At 39.9% G+C, this 14,491-nt stretch overlaps 1 long non-coding RNA gene across 1 annotated transcript in view; it reads left to right on the top strand.

Annotated features, from left to right (window-relative positions):
• Positions 1 to 9,685, top strand: part of LOC117945137 — a 10,669-nt gene extending 984 nt beyond the window's left edge. The window contains exon 3 of the long non-coding RNA XR_004656739.1: positions 9,617 to 9,685. This is a non-coding gene — a long non-coding RNA (uncharacterized LOC117945137). The remainder of the gene's footprint in view (positions 1 to 9,616) is intronic.
• The last annotated feature ends 4,806 nt before the right edge of the window (positions 9,686 to 14,491 follow it).

A 14,491-nucleotide genomic window follows, 5' to 3' on the forward strand; every position in this document is an offset into this window, starting at 1 on the left:
GGAATCATTTTTTCGTAATTACAGGAGGTACATTTCTGAAAAAAGTGTTGTTGGGTTACTGAATTTCAGGTACGGGTATCGGGCCTAGTATTGGTTCGGATATGAGGTTCCCAACCCTACTGACATTAGGCTATGCAAGGGTACAGTTTCTCACGTAACATAAGAAAAACTAAAATGTTAGAGATTAAACCATTTTGAGTCTACACAGCCAAGCTAATGTCTTGTAAGGATGCACTTTTGCTACCACTTTTGCCGTTTGGCTAGATACTGAACTGCACTATGTTGTAATGGTATTTAATGGGTTGTGAGCAGAATCTAATCTAATGCTTATATTGAGCAGGTTTGTTACCATACTGTTTGTAATAGGCCAATATTTCACTAAAAAATAAATCCAACAAAGGGAAAGTCAGGGGATCAACTCTGGTTATGGTGCTGCTGGTTGAGGTGTCTTTTACATGTTTGCGTGAGATTCCTGTATGTGTGGATCTGCACTTTCATGTATTATTTTATGGGTCAGGTTGTGTGTGTGTGAGAGAGAGTGAAGGATCACAGAACCCTCTGATCTGAGGAGGCAAACACCAGATCCCACTTTGTGTCACTCTGCCTTTATCTTGCCATCTCTAGATAGAAGGCATGTGTTGACTAGGGTGACATCTGACCAGAACAAGCCTATGGCTTTCACTGTGGTGCAAAGAAACACAAAGTCTTCCCAGGTGACTGTCTGCAGTACACCAACTTTCACTCAACCCCTGAGTGAGGCTGCACTCTAAGCTTTTTTCCAGTGGCCAGAGACAGAAAAAGCAGTCGATGTTTTGCAAGGGGTTGTCAGATGGAGGGGAGGAGGGAACACTGAAAGAGCAGTAAAGGCTCCGACACACCAACCCGATTATCGGCCATCGGACAGTCTGTTGTCAGAGCCTTAGGGAGTCAGGTAAGGAGAGAATCAACGCAACTCAGCCTGGCAAACACAAACCCAAGGTTCCTTTATTATCAGTGGAGAAATTAAGTCTGTATCAGTCTGTGTCAGAATGAAAAAAAACAGAATAAGTAATGAGCTTAACATAGTAGGGAATACAGCATAGTATTGCAATATGTTCTGGCAATACTGTCTCAATACAGGGATGTCAAGTGTTGAGTTGATGAGATGATGAGATGAGAATTACATTTTTTGGTAATAAAAATTGATCGTTAGATAAAACAGATGTTGACAAGGTTTTACTGCGGGGACATAATACGAAGTTTGAAAAATTATGAAGTTGGAAAAAAGGTTAATAGCAAGATACATAGCAGAATATTGCCATTTCTTTTTAAATTGCCAAAATATCATGACATACGTCATCGTAATAATATGGTATTGTGGAGCCTTTTGTGATAACCACCCCGGGCAATAATGTGGAAATCAAAGCAGCACTCTGCAGAGAAAGCCCAAAGCAGCAATAACATGCAACTAATGGTTGTTTAGCAGTGCTGTCGGTAACATGGTGATCCTTGATGATGCAGTGTGTGTGTGTGTGTATGTGGATGGGGTGCATGGTGCAGCAGGGGTGAGTTGCCTGGGTGACAGTTATGATGAGGGAATGAAAGGGACAGTTGACACCTAAATACATACATGTCTTTCCTCTCAGCTGTAGTGCCATTTATCAATCTTGATTATTTGTGTGGGTTGGCTAGTGTTGGAGAAATTGGCAGTAAATTTAACTAAATGGCATTTGTCTTGTGGTGTCAAGAAGCCGAAAATACAATTTGTTTAAAAAACTTGATAACACTTTCCAGGAATCATGACTCAGTTACTCTAGAGACCTGGTTGTGAGTAGTTTCATCTAGGGTCTATTTTCTTTCCAACAAATTAAAACCGGCAACAGTATCACCGGGCAGAACGAAGCATTCTCATGGACGAGAGGCTTGGGCTTGTGACAGCGCGAGATGGAAAGATTAATGGCCTCTTCCTCGTCTGAGCTGTAACCTTAGCTCAGGTGAGCTAGCAGAATATCTGTTAGCTATAAACTAAAATACAAGCAACAACTTTTACAGCCAATATCTCCAACACTGGCCAACCGATACCAACATCTAGAATCTGGATAGACATAGCACTACAGTAATGGATAAATGAAGTATCTCTGTCAAACCCGCGGGGGTGACTCAACCTCCATGAAGCGTAGCTCCTATGGCAGAGAACATCTTCTCTCAGAATATGGTTAGGGAGGAGATCAGCATACTGATTAAATAATAAAAACGTTCAGCCTCTTGTCCCACCGGTTACAGTTTTACAGTGGGATATTAAGCAGTTACTATTTTCTGTGCTATATGTTAGCAACACTCCAGCATTACTCTTACATCCTGATCCTCTCTGTGCTGATACCAGGCTGTGGTGCAGTTTCCAACATGTACTAATTGGAATTTGCCTTGTGGTGTGACAGTTGGAACCAAATACACTGCTGCACGGGTAACAAAGGGAAAATACGCCATAGCAGAACTGTACCAAGTCCATTCATTTGACAAAAAAAAAATAAAAAGGGGTCTGAGACACAGTGGAGATTAAAGAGAAGTGTCCATGAACAAGTGACTTAAAGCTATGGTAAATGCTACTCCTTCATTTGACTGATCTGTGGTGACATTCAGAACATTGTATAAACCAAAGTGCCCCATTTGGCATTAATTAAAAGAATATGTCTGTCCTAGCTGCCTCTTCTCACACTGAGGAAAAGCAGATTTGTCAAAAACAAAACTTTGTTTCATAATTAGTTTGAGTAAACTCCAGTTGGTATTCCATTTAGTAAGCACAAGAATTCATCAATAGACTATTTTGACAGCAGTGCAATTGATAGACAATGGCAGCATATTAAAAACCCTGCTTTCATTTAAAAAATGTTAACTACAAGAATTATGCCAGCCTCTCTTTGGGGATAAATAAAATAGATTAGATGTTGATGTTTTGTGCCGACAGCTTTGCATATCATTGGCGAGTGAAAACCGTTTAATGGTGTAAGGTCCTGACGGACAACTTTAATAATCAAATTATATCAATACAACATAAATGCTTGGCCATAATAACATTGAATAGACTCAATGTAACTGTATATTACCTACAACTGCTATAGTGTAGGTAAAGTATGCAGTTTTATGCCATTAATTACCTAGACTTAATTTGCAATTGACCAAAAAGTATTTATCAAAAACATACAAGATCTTTTATAGCGGTAAACGGTTACGTCGGGCCAGTAAAATACAATCAGCCAGTTGGGCAAGTGCTCAAAAATCCTGACAATGACTGAATTTCAATTAAGGACAACCCATGACTTTAAACAAACTAAAAATCAAGCATTTTTATCAGAGATTTGCCAAAACTTCCCACATTTGTGAAGATTTTAAAAGCTATATTTCAGGGCGCCCTGATAGCTCACCTGGTTGAGCACGCACCCCAACACTTTCCAAAAACTTATCTTAAATTAAAAATAAAGAAAGACTTGCTACATTTTTGTTGCTTCAAATGACAATAAATTATATAATCACTGGTCGTTCACATTGGACTGATTTCCATTTTATGCTACTCTATACTTCTACTCCTCCACAACATTTTTCAGGCAAATATTGTACTTTTTTTTAAAAATCTCTGCTGCATATATTTGACAGCTTTAATACTAATACCTGAAATTCGGTTCCGTTACCCAGCGGTATCTTTTCTTTGTACTTTCCCTCTGATAACAAAAAAATATTTCAGTTGTAAAATGAACACCAAACCTACAGTATGTATCTTATTGGCTTCGAACATTACGCTATTTATTTTACACAAACACTAGATAAACACAAAATGAAACCCCTCCCTCTCCCCTCCTGAATCTGTCCTACAACCTATTAAATCAAATAATTATTCATTTCTTACACTGCAACCTTTATTTTTGTATACTATTCTATTTTAGCCTGTTTTATTTACATGACTATTTTTAACTTTATGTAAAACACTTTGAATTGCCTTGTTGCTGAAATGAGCTAAGGAAATAAATCTGCCCTGCCTTACAACCTCAGCCTGTCAGTCAGTCCCCAGGGCATAACACCGCTGTTTCTGCTTGTCTCACAGGAAGTGTAACGTCAACAGCACCGCGACTGCTTTCACCATTAATATCATATCACATCATATTTTCCTACTTGATCCAGCCTTCTCTTAATCCAAAGCCACTACTTTACCTCATGCTTATATTTTCACCTCCCTGTAGAGTTTGTATAATAGCAGCGAGACGCAACCAACTAAAGAGCTCCTCCCGTTTTCAGCTGGAAAAAATACTCAAATGGACAAAAATTTTACGTTTGAACGACCAAAGATAATTTAATAAGTAATGTAAGAGTTTAACAACCAACCAACCAACCAACCAGAAGACGTCAGCCCTACACTACATGAAGTAAAAATGTACATCCTAACTTGTGTATGATTTAATTACGTTATATATATTTCACTTAACTCGATTTTGGGGTCTATTCAGGGAAGTGGTGGTAAGGTATACAAGTAGAAATATGGAGAAAAAAAAAGAAAAATCACCAGAAATATCAAAATCTGGTTAATCTTAACCCTGGTGTTGTCTTCCCGTCAAAATTGAAAATAATCACTTTTGTTGACGCTTTATATCGAAGTTTTGAAATTTTTCTTACATTTTTGTCAGTTTTTCAGCACTACGCAACACTAACTTCTTAAATTTAGTTTTACAGTTATTTTTGGAATTTATGTTCAATAAACCTCATTTATAGGAAATTATACCTAATGTTTGAGTTAGAAAAGCAGGAATTATGAATTATTTAGACTAAAATTAAAGGAATGGATGTTGATGGATAACAGACTGGAATATGTCAACTTTTACTCAATACTATTTCAAAAAAACACTTCAATTGGGTTTCAAATACTATAAAGTGGAATGAGTCGCCCCACAATTAATAAGATTAGAGATTTGTACTTGGCAAAGAGCGTTGTGTGGAATCAATCATGTTATTTTGGGGAATTATAAAGAACAGTGATATAGGAAAATTGGTCAATTTGACCCGAGGACAACATGAGGTTAACAACTCTGAACTCAAGCAGTTAGGAGTTATAAATGCCTGGAGAAAAAAGGTAGAAAATGTTTATTTAAAAAAGGAAGTAAAGTGGGTTTAGTGGATGTATTGTCTGCCACATCCCTGTAGCTAAGGACACACACTTCAGTATACTTCCTTTCATGTAACAATCTCTCCTAACCTTGCTTTGATGCTTTGCTTTCATGTTCCTGGCCTTGGTTTTTTCATCTCTTCTCATGGTTTTGCTGCGGATTTCTTTGTCACTCTGTTGCAAAGCACCTTTAATCGGTGCTGTGTTTTGAGAAAATGCTTATTTTTGTTATTGTTAATTAATTTAATTCTGAGCGGATCCAAGTAATTACTCATGGCGTCGAGCTTTGAGAGCCACGCATTCAGTACAAGGAGTAATGATGCAACTGAGAGACATTCTTCCAACTGCACCCAAACTGAGATATGATAAAATGTAGATCCTGTGACTGAAAGCTGATCTGGACTCTATCCCACTTCATGTACCCGAACGCCACAAACCCGTTGAAAAGTAGTGTCAACTTCTATTAAATTCTAGGAAAATAACAATATACACCATATGGGTATGATGTTGTGTTTAACAATTTTCAACTGCACTGTAAAACTCATTTACCAAGTAGTTATGGATGTGCGTTGCACATGCATGCGCAGGGCTAGACGATATGACCTAAAATCAATATGTAAACTACTACGACTATATGTAAATACTGGACAATATCTATACATCTGTATGTTGGGGGGGGGGGGGGATCACAAGATGCCTCCCGATACGATATCATCACGATACTTATGCCATGATACCATATTATTGCGATTTTGACCATATTGCAATATGTTGCAGTTTATAACCTTTTTTCCCAAGTTCAAATTTTTTCCAATTTCAAATGATGTCCCCAAAAGGACACTTTGTCAACATCTGTTTTATCTTAAAAGAAACATGTCTCTGTTCATATCACATCAATTTTATTGCTGCAAAATGGGACAAACTGACCAACACATTTATAAAAAAAGATTCATACTTGGCACCTGTGTATCGATACAGTATTGTATTATGAAAACACTATGCTGTATCGATATTTCCCCCCCCCCCCCCACGACGTTTGAACACACGTCTGCTGTATACGCATGTCTCTTTGTGTGTGCCCCCCCTTTCTTTGGTAACACCTCAAACTGTCTTTGAAAACCAGGATGCCTGCCACCCTCAACAATACTATCCTCCCATGGTGCACTGCTCAGTCATTCATGAGGCCATGAAGGGCTCAGGTGGGGTTGAGGTGGAGGAAGGTGGAAGCAGTCAGGTGTAACAGGATCTTTCTGTAATTCCACTGACCTTTCCTTAACACGGGCACATCTGCCCTGGGTCACCCACCCACACACCACCCAGCCATCTCTCTTTGAACACCTACTCTGACCCCGACAGCCCCTCACTTCTGGACACTTGAGGCCGGGCCAGCAGGACGCTGGGAAAAAACAACACTCACTCTTTTTTTAATAGTCCAGTAATAGTAAGATAACAGAAAACTTTTCTCTCTCACTCTCCTTTCTATCGTCCTCTATGAGCTCAAGAGTTTTGTGGTGTTTGAATTCTAACGTGAATGGATTTACAATTGCAAGCCCGGCGCCATTACTGAAGCCTATTGTAGATCCTGCAATCCCTCTCCCATCTCAGTTTCTTCCTCTTTATTTGTCTCTTTCAGGGTTTTTATCCTTTCCTATCTTTGTGAGGCACAATGACACGCTGATTCACTCTGGGTAATGTGCAGAGGAGATGGAGCAAGCCCTGTAGCATGCCCTTGAGATTCCAAATCAAATAGCATCTTAACCCTTACACAAATTGATTCTTTAACCCTCAGCTAGCATGGCCTGAACCTTGAATTATGCCATTCATAGGCAGCAAATCGTGAGAGACACCCTCGTTTTCATCTTGAAAAAGAATCCTTCCCTCAGACGCACAGGAACAGAGCAGGAAATCGGCATTCATTTCTCACTCACACAACCCTCTGCCACCTCTAATCCAGTAGCGGCTTCTACAGTCGGCCCCCCAAAAGGGTTAGAAAACACAATTTCTCTGCCAAATCAATAAGCGGGGGTGTATGCATCAGCATGGTGGTCCATGTGGACTGGCAGCCTGCCTGCCTATGACAACAAAGTGGGAAGGGACAGTGAGGTGCACTGAGAAAAGGAGATGGATGCTGCCTTGCGGATGACAGAAAAAAGGAAACTTGTATTTTTATAAAATCATTAGCAACTATTTTGAGGGATTAACTATTTAAAAAAAAAAAAAAAATTATTCTCTGATTCCAGCTTCTTCAGTGTGAGGACTTTCAGACAAAACAAGACATTTGAGAATTTGACCTTGGGCTTTGGGAAACTATGGGCATATTTCTCCATTTTCAGAAAAGACTATTTATCAATAAACTGAGAATATTGTCGACTGAACGGCTGATAATGAAAATATCACAGGCTTAAACTATTGTGTATTGTCAAACCACAGATATCAGTAATAATTGAAATATTTCTTACTCTAAAAGACGCTTAACTTATTAAAAATATGTCAGACAGCAGAAATACCTTTCTCATTTCCCCCCCAAACTACTTCATCTCCCTTGCTACTAGGGGTGGAACAGTTCATGTATTCGTCTTGAACCGAAACGATAAGAGTGTCACGGTTTGGTAAATTCTTACACGGTGCAAATATAAAGAAATTAACAAGTTTACTGCAGAACAACTGTTAGATACGCGGGTTCTTCAGGGACACCTAATCTGTGTCAGAGATAGCAGCACTAAGTGTTGCCAAATTAGCAGCTTTGTCGCTAGATTTAGCAACTTTTCACACCCCCTTAGTGAGGACTAGTGACACATCTGCCGACTTTCTGTAGAAAAGATAAAGACTTTCTGTGGAAAATGGCGGTATTGTCCAACGAGCAAGCCAGGTATTTCTTTCTTGTGGCCGCTAAAACAGAGGATCAGCCCCTCTCCTCTCAGGGGCCCTGGGCGATATATATTATATGATACTATATTGGCTTTAGCCAGGCAGGCAGCAGCTTTCTGTGGTGAAAAATGTCCAGGAGATCATGTGCATTAATCATGTGATTTTGTCTCTGAAGACAACAGAGATGCTGTATGTCCAGTTTTAGAGCTGATTGGCTTGTTTTTTATAAGTTCCAGATGGAGTCCGGAGATGATGGTCTTACTTTACACACTTCAGGCTGTTGCAGCTAGCTCAGGAGAGAGGTTGGACGACACTAGGTGGTACAGCCTGAGACAAACAAACAAGTTTGGCAAAAAGGAGATTTAATTGACTCTGTAAAGTCAAAAAATGAGAAATGCTTTTCAGAGGGATGCAGCTCTGAGATATTAAGGCGAGATCACCGAACAATCAGACATTTTTTTTTACAAATAAAAAGTCAACATGTGGAGAGAAAAAAAAAAAAGGCCGCCATACTCCAGAAATGAAACCTACCTGACATGTCCAGAAGTGTAAGGTGTTTAGTGCTCAGAGACACGGCCCAGGTAAGAAAGGCTGAAACACGACCACCACTTAACAAGACACGTAAGTTGAAATGTAAAGACTGGGCCAAGAAATATCTGAAGACAGATTTTTCAAAAGGTTTTATGGACAGATGAAACGAGATTGACTCTGGACGGAGCAGATGGATGGGCCCGTGGCTAAATCTCTAATTGGCACGGATCTCCACTCCGAGTCAGACGCCAGCAAGGTGGAGGTCGGGTACTGGTATGGGCTGCTATTATTAAGGATGAGCTAGTTTACGCTTTGAAGATGGACTTCAAATCAACTTCAAAATGTCCTGCCAGTTTTTAGAAAATACTTTCTTCAAGCAGTGGTACAGAAAAGTCCATATCCTTCAAGAAGGGCATTTGACGCAGGCTAAAACAATTTTTTAATATGCCAGTTCACCAAATCTAAATCACAGCTTTAATCTCTGCTCTAAATACGGTATCAATGTCCTATTTTAAAAAAGTCATAGAAAAGCCTTGCAAGTCTTCAGCAATGGTCTATACATCATGCGGTTGCAACTACTTATTCTAACAAACAGGAAATTACAATTGACAACACTTCATGCCTTTCCAATTATAAATTACACAATCCTTAATACACTCCATTTATCTACTTTATAAAATCTGTCAACGTCACAACCATTTTGGACAAGTAAAGGGATTACTCATTGATAAATTGATATAATGCAATTGCAGAATTGCGCAATGCCACGATTGGTAGTAGGCTTGACAGAATACTCAGCATTTCCTCTACTATTGTACATGCCTGGCGGGCCAACAAGAACCCCTTCTGGGCCATAAAATCATACTGCCAAAAATAATGCCAAATATCTACTGTTTTTCCCCTATATTCATTCTGCAGCAACAGGAGCAACATACACACCAGCTTTAAAAGTGTAGCATTCTTTTTAAAATAAGTCCAATTCATACCAACATGAAGAGTGGTTCATGTGGATTTTAAAATGTTAAATTGAGAAGGTAATTTGGTAACAAGAGGGCTAAACTCATTTTATTCTCGCTTTGAGGGAATCAGCAGCCAACAAGCAAAAACAGCTGAAGCAGAGGTTTATGGAGGGGGGGGTGCACCGCTTACACCCACCTCCCTTTCAGAGCATGACATCCCGACGACCTTCAAGCGTGTGAACGTGAAAAAAGCAGCAAGACCTGACGGTATCAATGGGCAGGTTCTCAAATAGGGCTGCATGATATGAGGAAAACATCTAATGTCAATTATTTTTGACTGACAGCGCGATTGTGATAGGATTTACAATATTGGAGGATATGATCATTATTAAAATGAAAATGATTGTAGTGTTCTTTTTGCGAGGATTTGTACCAAACAAAGATGTTTATTTTGTTTTTAAGAACCTTTTCCTTTCATTCGATAGAGACAGTGGATAGACAGGAAATTGGGGAACGGGTGGGGGCAAAGGGCCGCAGGTCGGATTTGAACCTGCTGTTTTAATTAAATTTAAAAATAACTCGGCCTACATGGGTTGCCCACGCTACTGGGTGAGCCAGAGGTCACCCCACAAAGATTTTTTTCTTTAGTGTGTAGGATGGGATTTGTAGTCTGGATGTCTCTGCAGCACCACACTACGTCATTCAGAATGGTTTGACACATATCTGCCTTTAATCTGCAATTTTGGGTATTGCACTAGTCCATATTTTGGGATTTCAATGAAATTGCAATTAATCGTACAGGCCTACTCTCAAACTGTTTCCTCAACAACTAGCACTGGTATTCACAATGATGTTCAACCCATCACTGGCTCAAGATGTCCACCATCAATCCTTTGCCCAAGAAAACAAGACCACCATGTCTGCATTGCTGACCAGTGTGATGAAATGCTTTGAATTCCATCTGCTTCTTACAACCCCGCAAAGTGGACCCACTACAGTCCCCCTAAAATACCTGCCGATTAGCAGAAGACACCATAGCACACATCCTTCCAGAAAAGGAAGCTATGTGAGATTGCTGCTCATTGACTACAGTTCAGTGTTTAACTTTACCACGATAGATTCCTCCAGACTCGTCACAAAGCTCAAAAGGGATTAAACACCTCAATGTGCATCTGAATCCTTGTCTTCCTAATAGTTGGTAAGGATAGGCGCATACACCTCTTCCACCCAACACCAGAGCACCCTAGGACTGTTTTTTGAGTCCCCTGACACACACGCACGCACGCACGACTGTGTTGCCGCCTTCGACTCCCAACACCATCATCAATTTTGCTGGATAGAGTGGACGTCTTCAAGTGCCTTGGTGTCCACATTACAGAGGGTCTGATCTCTGGGTGCTGCATACCAACTCAGGGGTCCTCTCAAATACCTTCTACTCCTGCATCATTGAGAGCGTCCAGATGGGGAATGTCACTGCCTGCTACTAAAAGAGAGTGGTTCGATCAGATGAACACACAACAGGCAGTGCTCTACCCTCCCCTTCTCTGGAATTCATCACGACCCCAACTTAGGAACATCGATTCATCCCGCCATTTCAAATCATATCTCAAAACACATCGGTTTAAAACAGCCTCCTATTCCACTCTAATGTCTATTGCTCTGCCTTTTTCTGTTGCTATTGTTGTATAGTATTTCTCGCTGTTTTTGAAATGTCTTTTGTATGTATACCCTGTACAGTGTCCTTGAGTGCTGAAAAAGGCGCCTTTAAATAAAATGTATAATTATATTTACATTTCTTTTAGTTTTAAAGATATGAGTACTTCATCCACAACTGCTGATCATGATTCATGATTTAAAATGTTATTTGAATTAAGAACCAAATACAGAACTAAACATGTTTTAAAACACAGCGGCCCTCTTATATTATTCTGTTTTAGTAGGGATATTGAAATAATAGTAGGGAGTGAAGCATATTGGGACACTTATGTGTGCGATTTCCGGGAAAACTGATGAATTAGAGTCCGTAAGTTAGGGCTAAAACGTCAACATTGGTTCCCGTTTCTTTGACGACCTGCGGCCAAACGTCCTGTCTCACACCGCCAGGCTGCTGTTAAGGGTCCATTTCGTTTGTCACCATCTGTCTACACCTGTCAGACATGTTATCTTTCATTTGGTGGCCCCAGCGTCGGGTCTGTGTGTGCACCCATGTGTGTCAGTATGAGTGTGTGCTTCTGTGTGTCTATAGGCTATGTATACCTGTGTGCTATTGATTTGCCATAGGCTACGTGTGCCTTCATATACACAGACATGTGTTCCCCGGAGCAGTGGTCTGTCAATCCCAAATGAGAGAACTGTCTTGTGCTTTAAGACTTCTCAGTCTCTCTGACACAGCAGCCTGTGTGACAGCCACTCACACCCCCACTCTTGCGCCTGTGGCTGCTGAAAGCATTCCCTGACTATAGGGACACCAAGAGATAGAACGTGTGAAATACATGTCATTTTCCATGAAGAGAATTTTTATCATGAGAAGGCGGCAGCCACTGCAGGACTATGAAAAAAGGATCTAAAGGAACCCATTGATATTCAAATTATATTACAAAGCTGTCATTGTTGAAGTTGTAATGTTACTTCAATTGGAAGAGGCTGAATGCTGCATTTTTCTTTTGCCACCCAAGAGGAATTGCAGAGCTGTTTTTATTATAGTTTGTCAGATGGTACAAGGTGAGATCTGGCAGCAAGCTGATTGAAAAACATGAGTTTTGTTCAGTTATGCTTTATATGGCTTGGTGAAAAGAGGATGCAGCAGGATAAAAGTAGGTTATATGCACCAACTCCCCAAACTGTAAACTCGTAGAAGTATCATGTTGTGGTTTATACTGCACAGCAGAATTTTTTGTTAGAGTTGAAAATTAGGATTTAAAGAATAGATAATGTTGCTATGCAGCCAAGTTTCTAGTCCTTAACTTTCACACATACTGTATTTTCACATTCCTGCACTGTGCACCGTTATTAATAATAAGTCCACAGAGGCCACAGGGGGTAAATAATATCTATTTTTCATGTCACACACATAATAGATTCCACGACCCAGAATGATATGTTTCCCCCCAAAAGCAAAAGCAAAAAAATCATTCTTTGGAGTTGGTATTGATTAGAGGTGCCTGGATTTACCCATTTAATCACTTTCTATGATTACCCCAGTGATTTATTGTGTCTTAGCATATCGATATATTTTACTTGAATGAATGGAACACCTGCGAGAAATGTGACAAACTGGTCTACACACACACACACACACACACACACACACACACACACACACACACACACACACACACACACACACACACACACACACACACACACACACACACACACACACACACACACACACACACACACACACACACACACACACACACACACACACACACACACACACACACACACACACACAAATTAATGCAAAGTAATTCATAATGGACTGAAAAGGATGAAGTAGGCAATTGCACATTAGTCAGCTGCTTTGTCATAATAAACACTAATTTAAGTTGCACATAAAATTTGATATTCTATCATTCACAGAGCCTGATTTAAACTTAGGCAGTACACCATAGCAGCTTTGATACAGAGTATTAGACCAATAACGACCCTTCTAAAAACAAGGAATAGGAATTTACGTAACACCTTTCACATTTCATAAAAATGGCACAAAAAAAAAAAACATGCTTGACCAATTTCACAAGTCCTGTTTTAGCTACTGGATCATTGTTCAAATGCTGTTTCAGAGGCTTTTCCTCCAAAATAGAAAAACAGCTGAAGAAGCAGCAGTATCCCTCCCAGGATTTGCGTCCATATTGGACAATTCCACACCTTTGGATTCATGTCCAATAGCGACTTTCAGTGCCAAACACAGGAAGTGAAAGCAAGGGTGGTGGATGGATGCGTAGTAGATCACTCACTCATCCAACCATGATACTGAAGCTGGCCTCATCCTGGCATGGGCCTGCACTTAACATTTAGCTAGTTATCAATCCTTACATCAATCCAAGAGTTCATTTGTAAAAACAGCTCAAAGCCATTCTAAACATGAATAAACCAACAATAGTCAGATGGATATTCCTTTGACTGACTGCACAACAGAAAAACATGATTTATGCTCAGAAAGAGATCTTTTATCAAAACAACCCAACACCGAAATGATTGATATTCCCTGGAATGGACACACATACACAGGATTTAGTAAAATAAATAAAAAGCGAAAAGTCATGTTTTGTAGTTGCCTAACCTTTTCCATACCCAGACCATAGTTTATTTGCCAGAACAATGATATTTTGCTGCAATACCATAGTGGCCATGTGCAGATGTTGTAGAAGGCAATATTTTTTTAAATGCTGGCTTTGGATGTAAAAAAAAAATTATAATCACTGAAATGAATCAAAGAAATTGAAATGGATCTGAAATATACAAGCAGTCTCCTTTTTTTTATGGAAACAGAATGGGGGTGCTCAGTCCGTAGGGACTTGGGTTGGGAACTGGAAGGTCGCAGGTCAAGTCCCCATACGGACTAAAGTATGGTGGTGGACTGGTAGCTGGAGAGGTGCCAGTTTACCTCCTAGGCACTGCCAAGGTGCTCTTGAGCAAGGCACCGAACTACTCAGGGCACCTTTTCATGGGCAAACTAAACTTTATCCATAATTCCCACACATTCAATGTCATGTTGATTTAGGTTCACAAGCTCTGCCATCACTTCCATCATGAGACATATACAGTGGTGTGAAAAAGTGTTTACCCCCTTCCTCATTTCCTGTTCCTTTGCATGTTTGTCACACTTAAGTGTTTCAGAACATCAAACCAATTTAAAAAATAGTCAAGGACAACACAAGTAAACACAAAATGCAATTTGTAAATGAAGGTGTTTATTATTAAAGGTGAAAAAAAATCCAAACCATCATGGCGTTGTGTGAAAAAGTGATGCCCTCTAAACCTAATAACTGGTTGGGCC

This window comes from Etheostoma cragini, chromosome 5, assembly GCF_013103735.1.
Source record: "Etheostoma cragini isolate CJK2018 chromosome 5, CSU_Ecrag_1.0, whole genome shotgun sequence".
NCBI lineage: Eukaryota > Metazoa > Chordata > Actinopteri > Perciformes > Percidae > Etheostoma > Etheostoma cragini.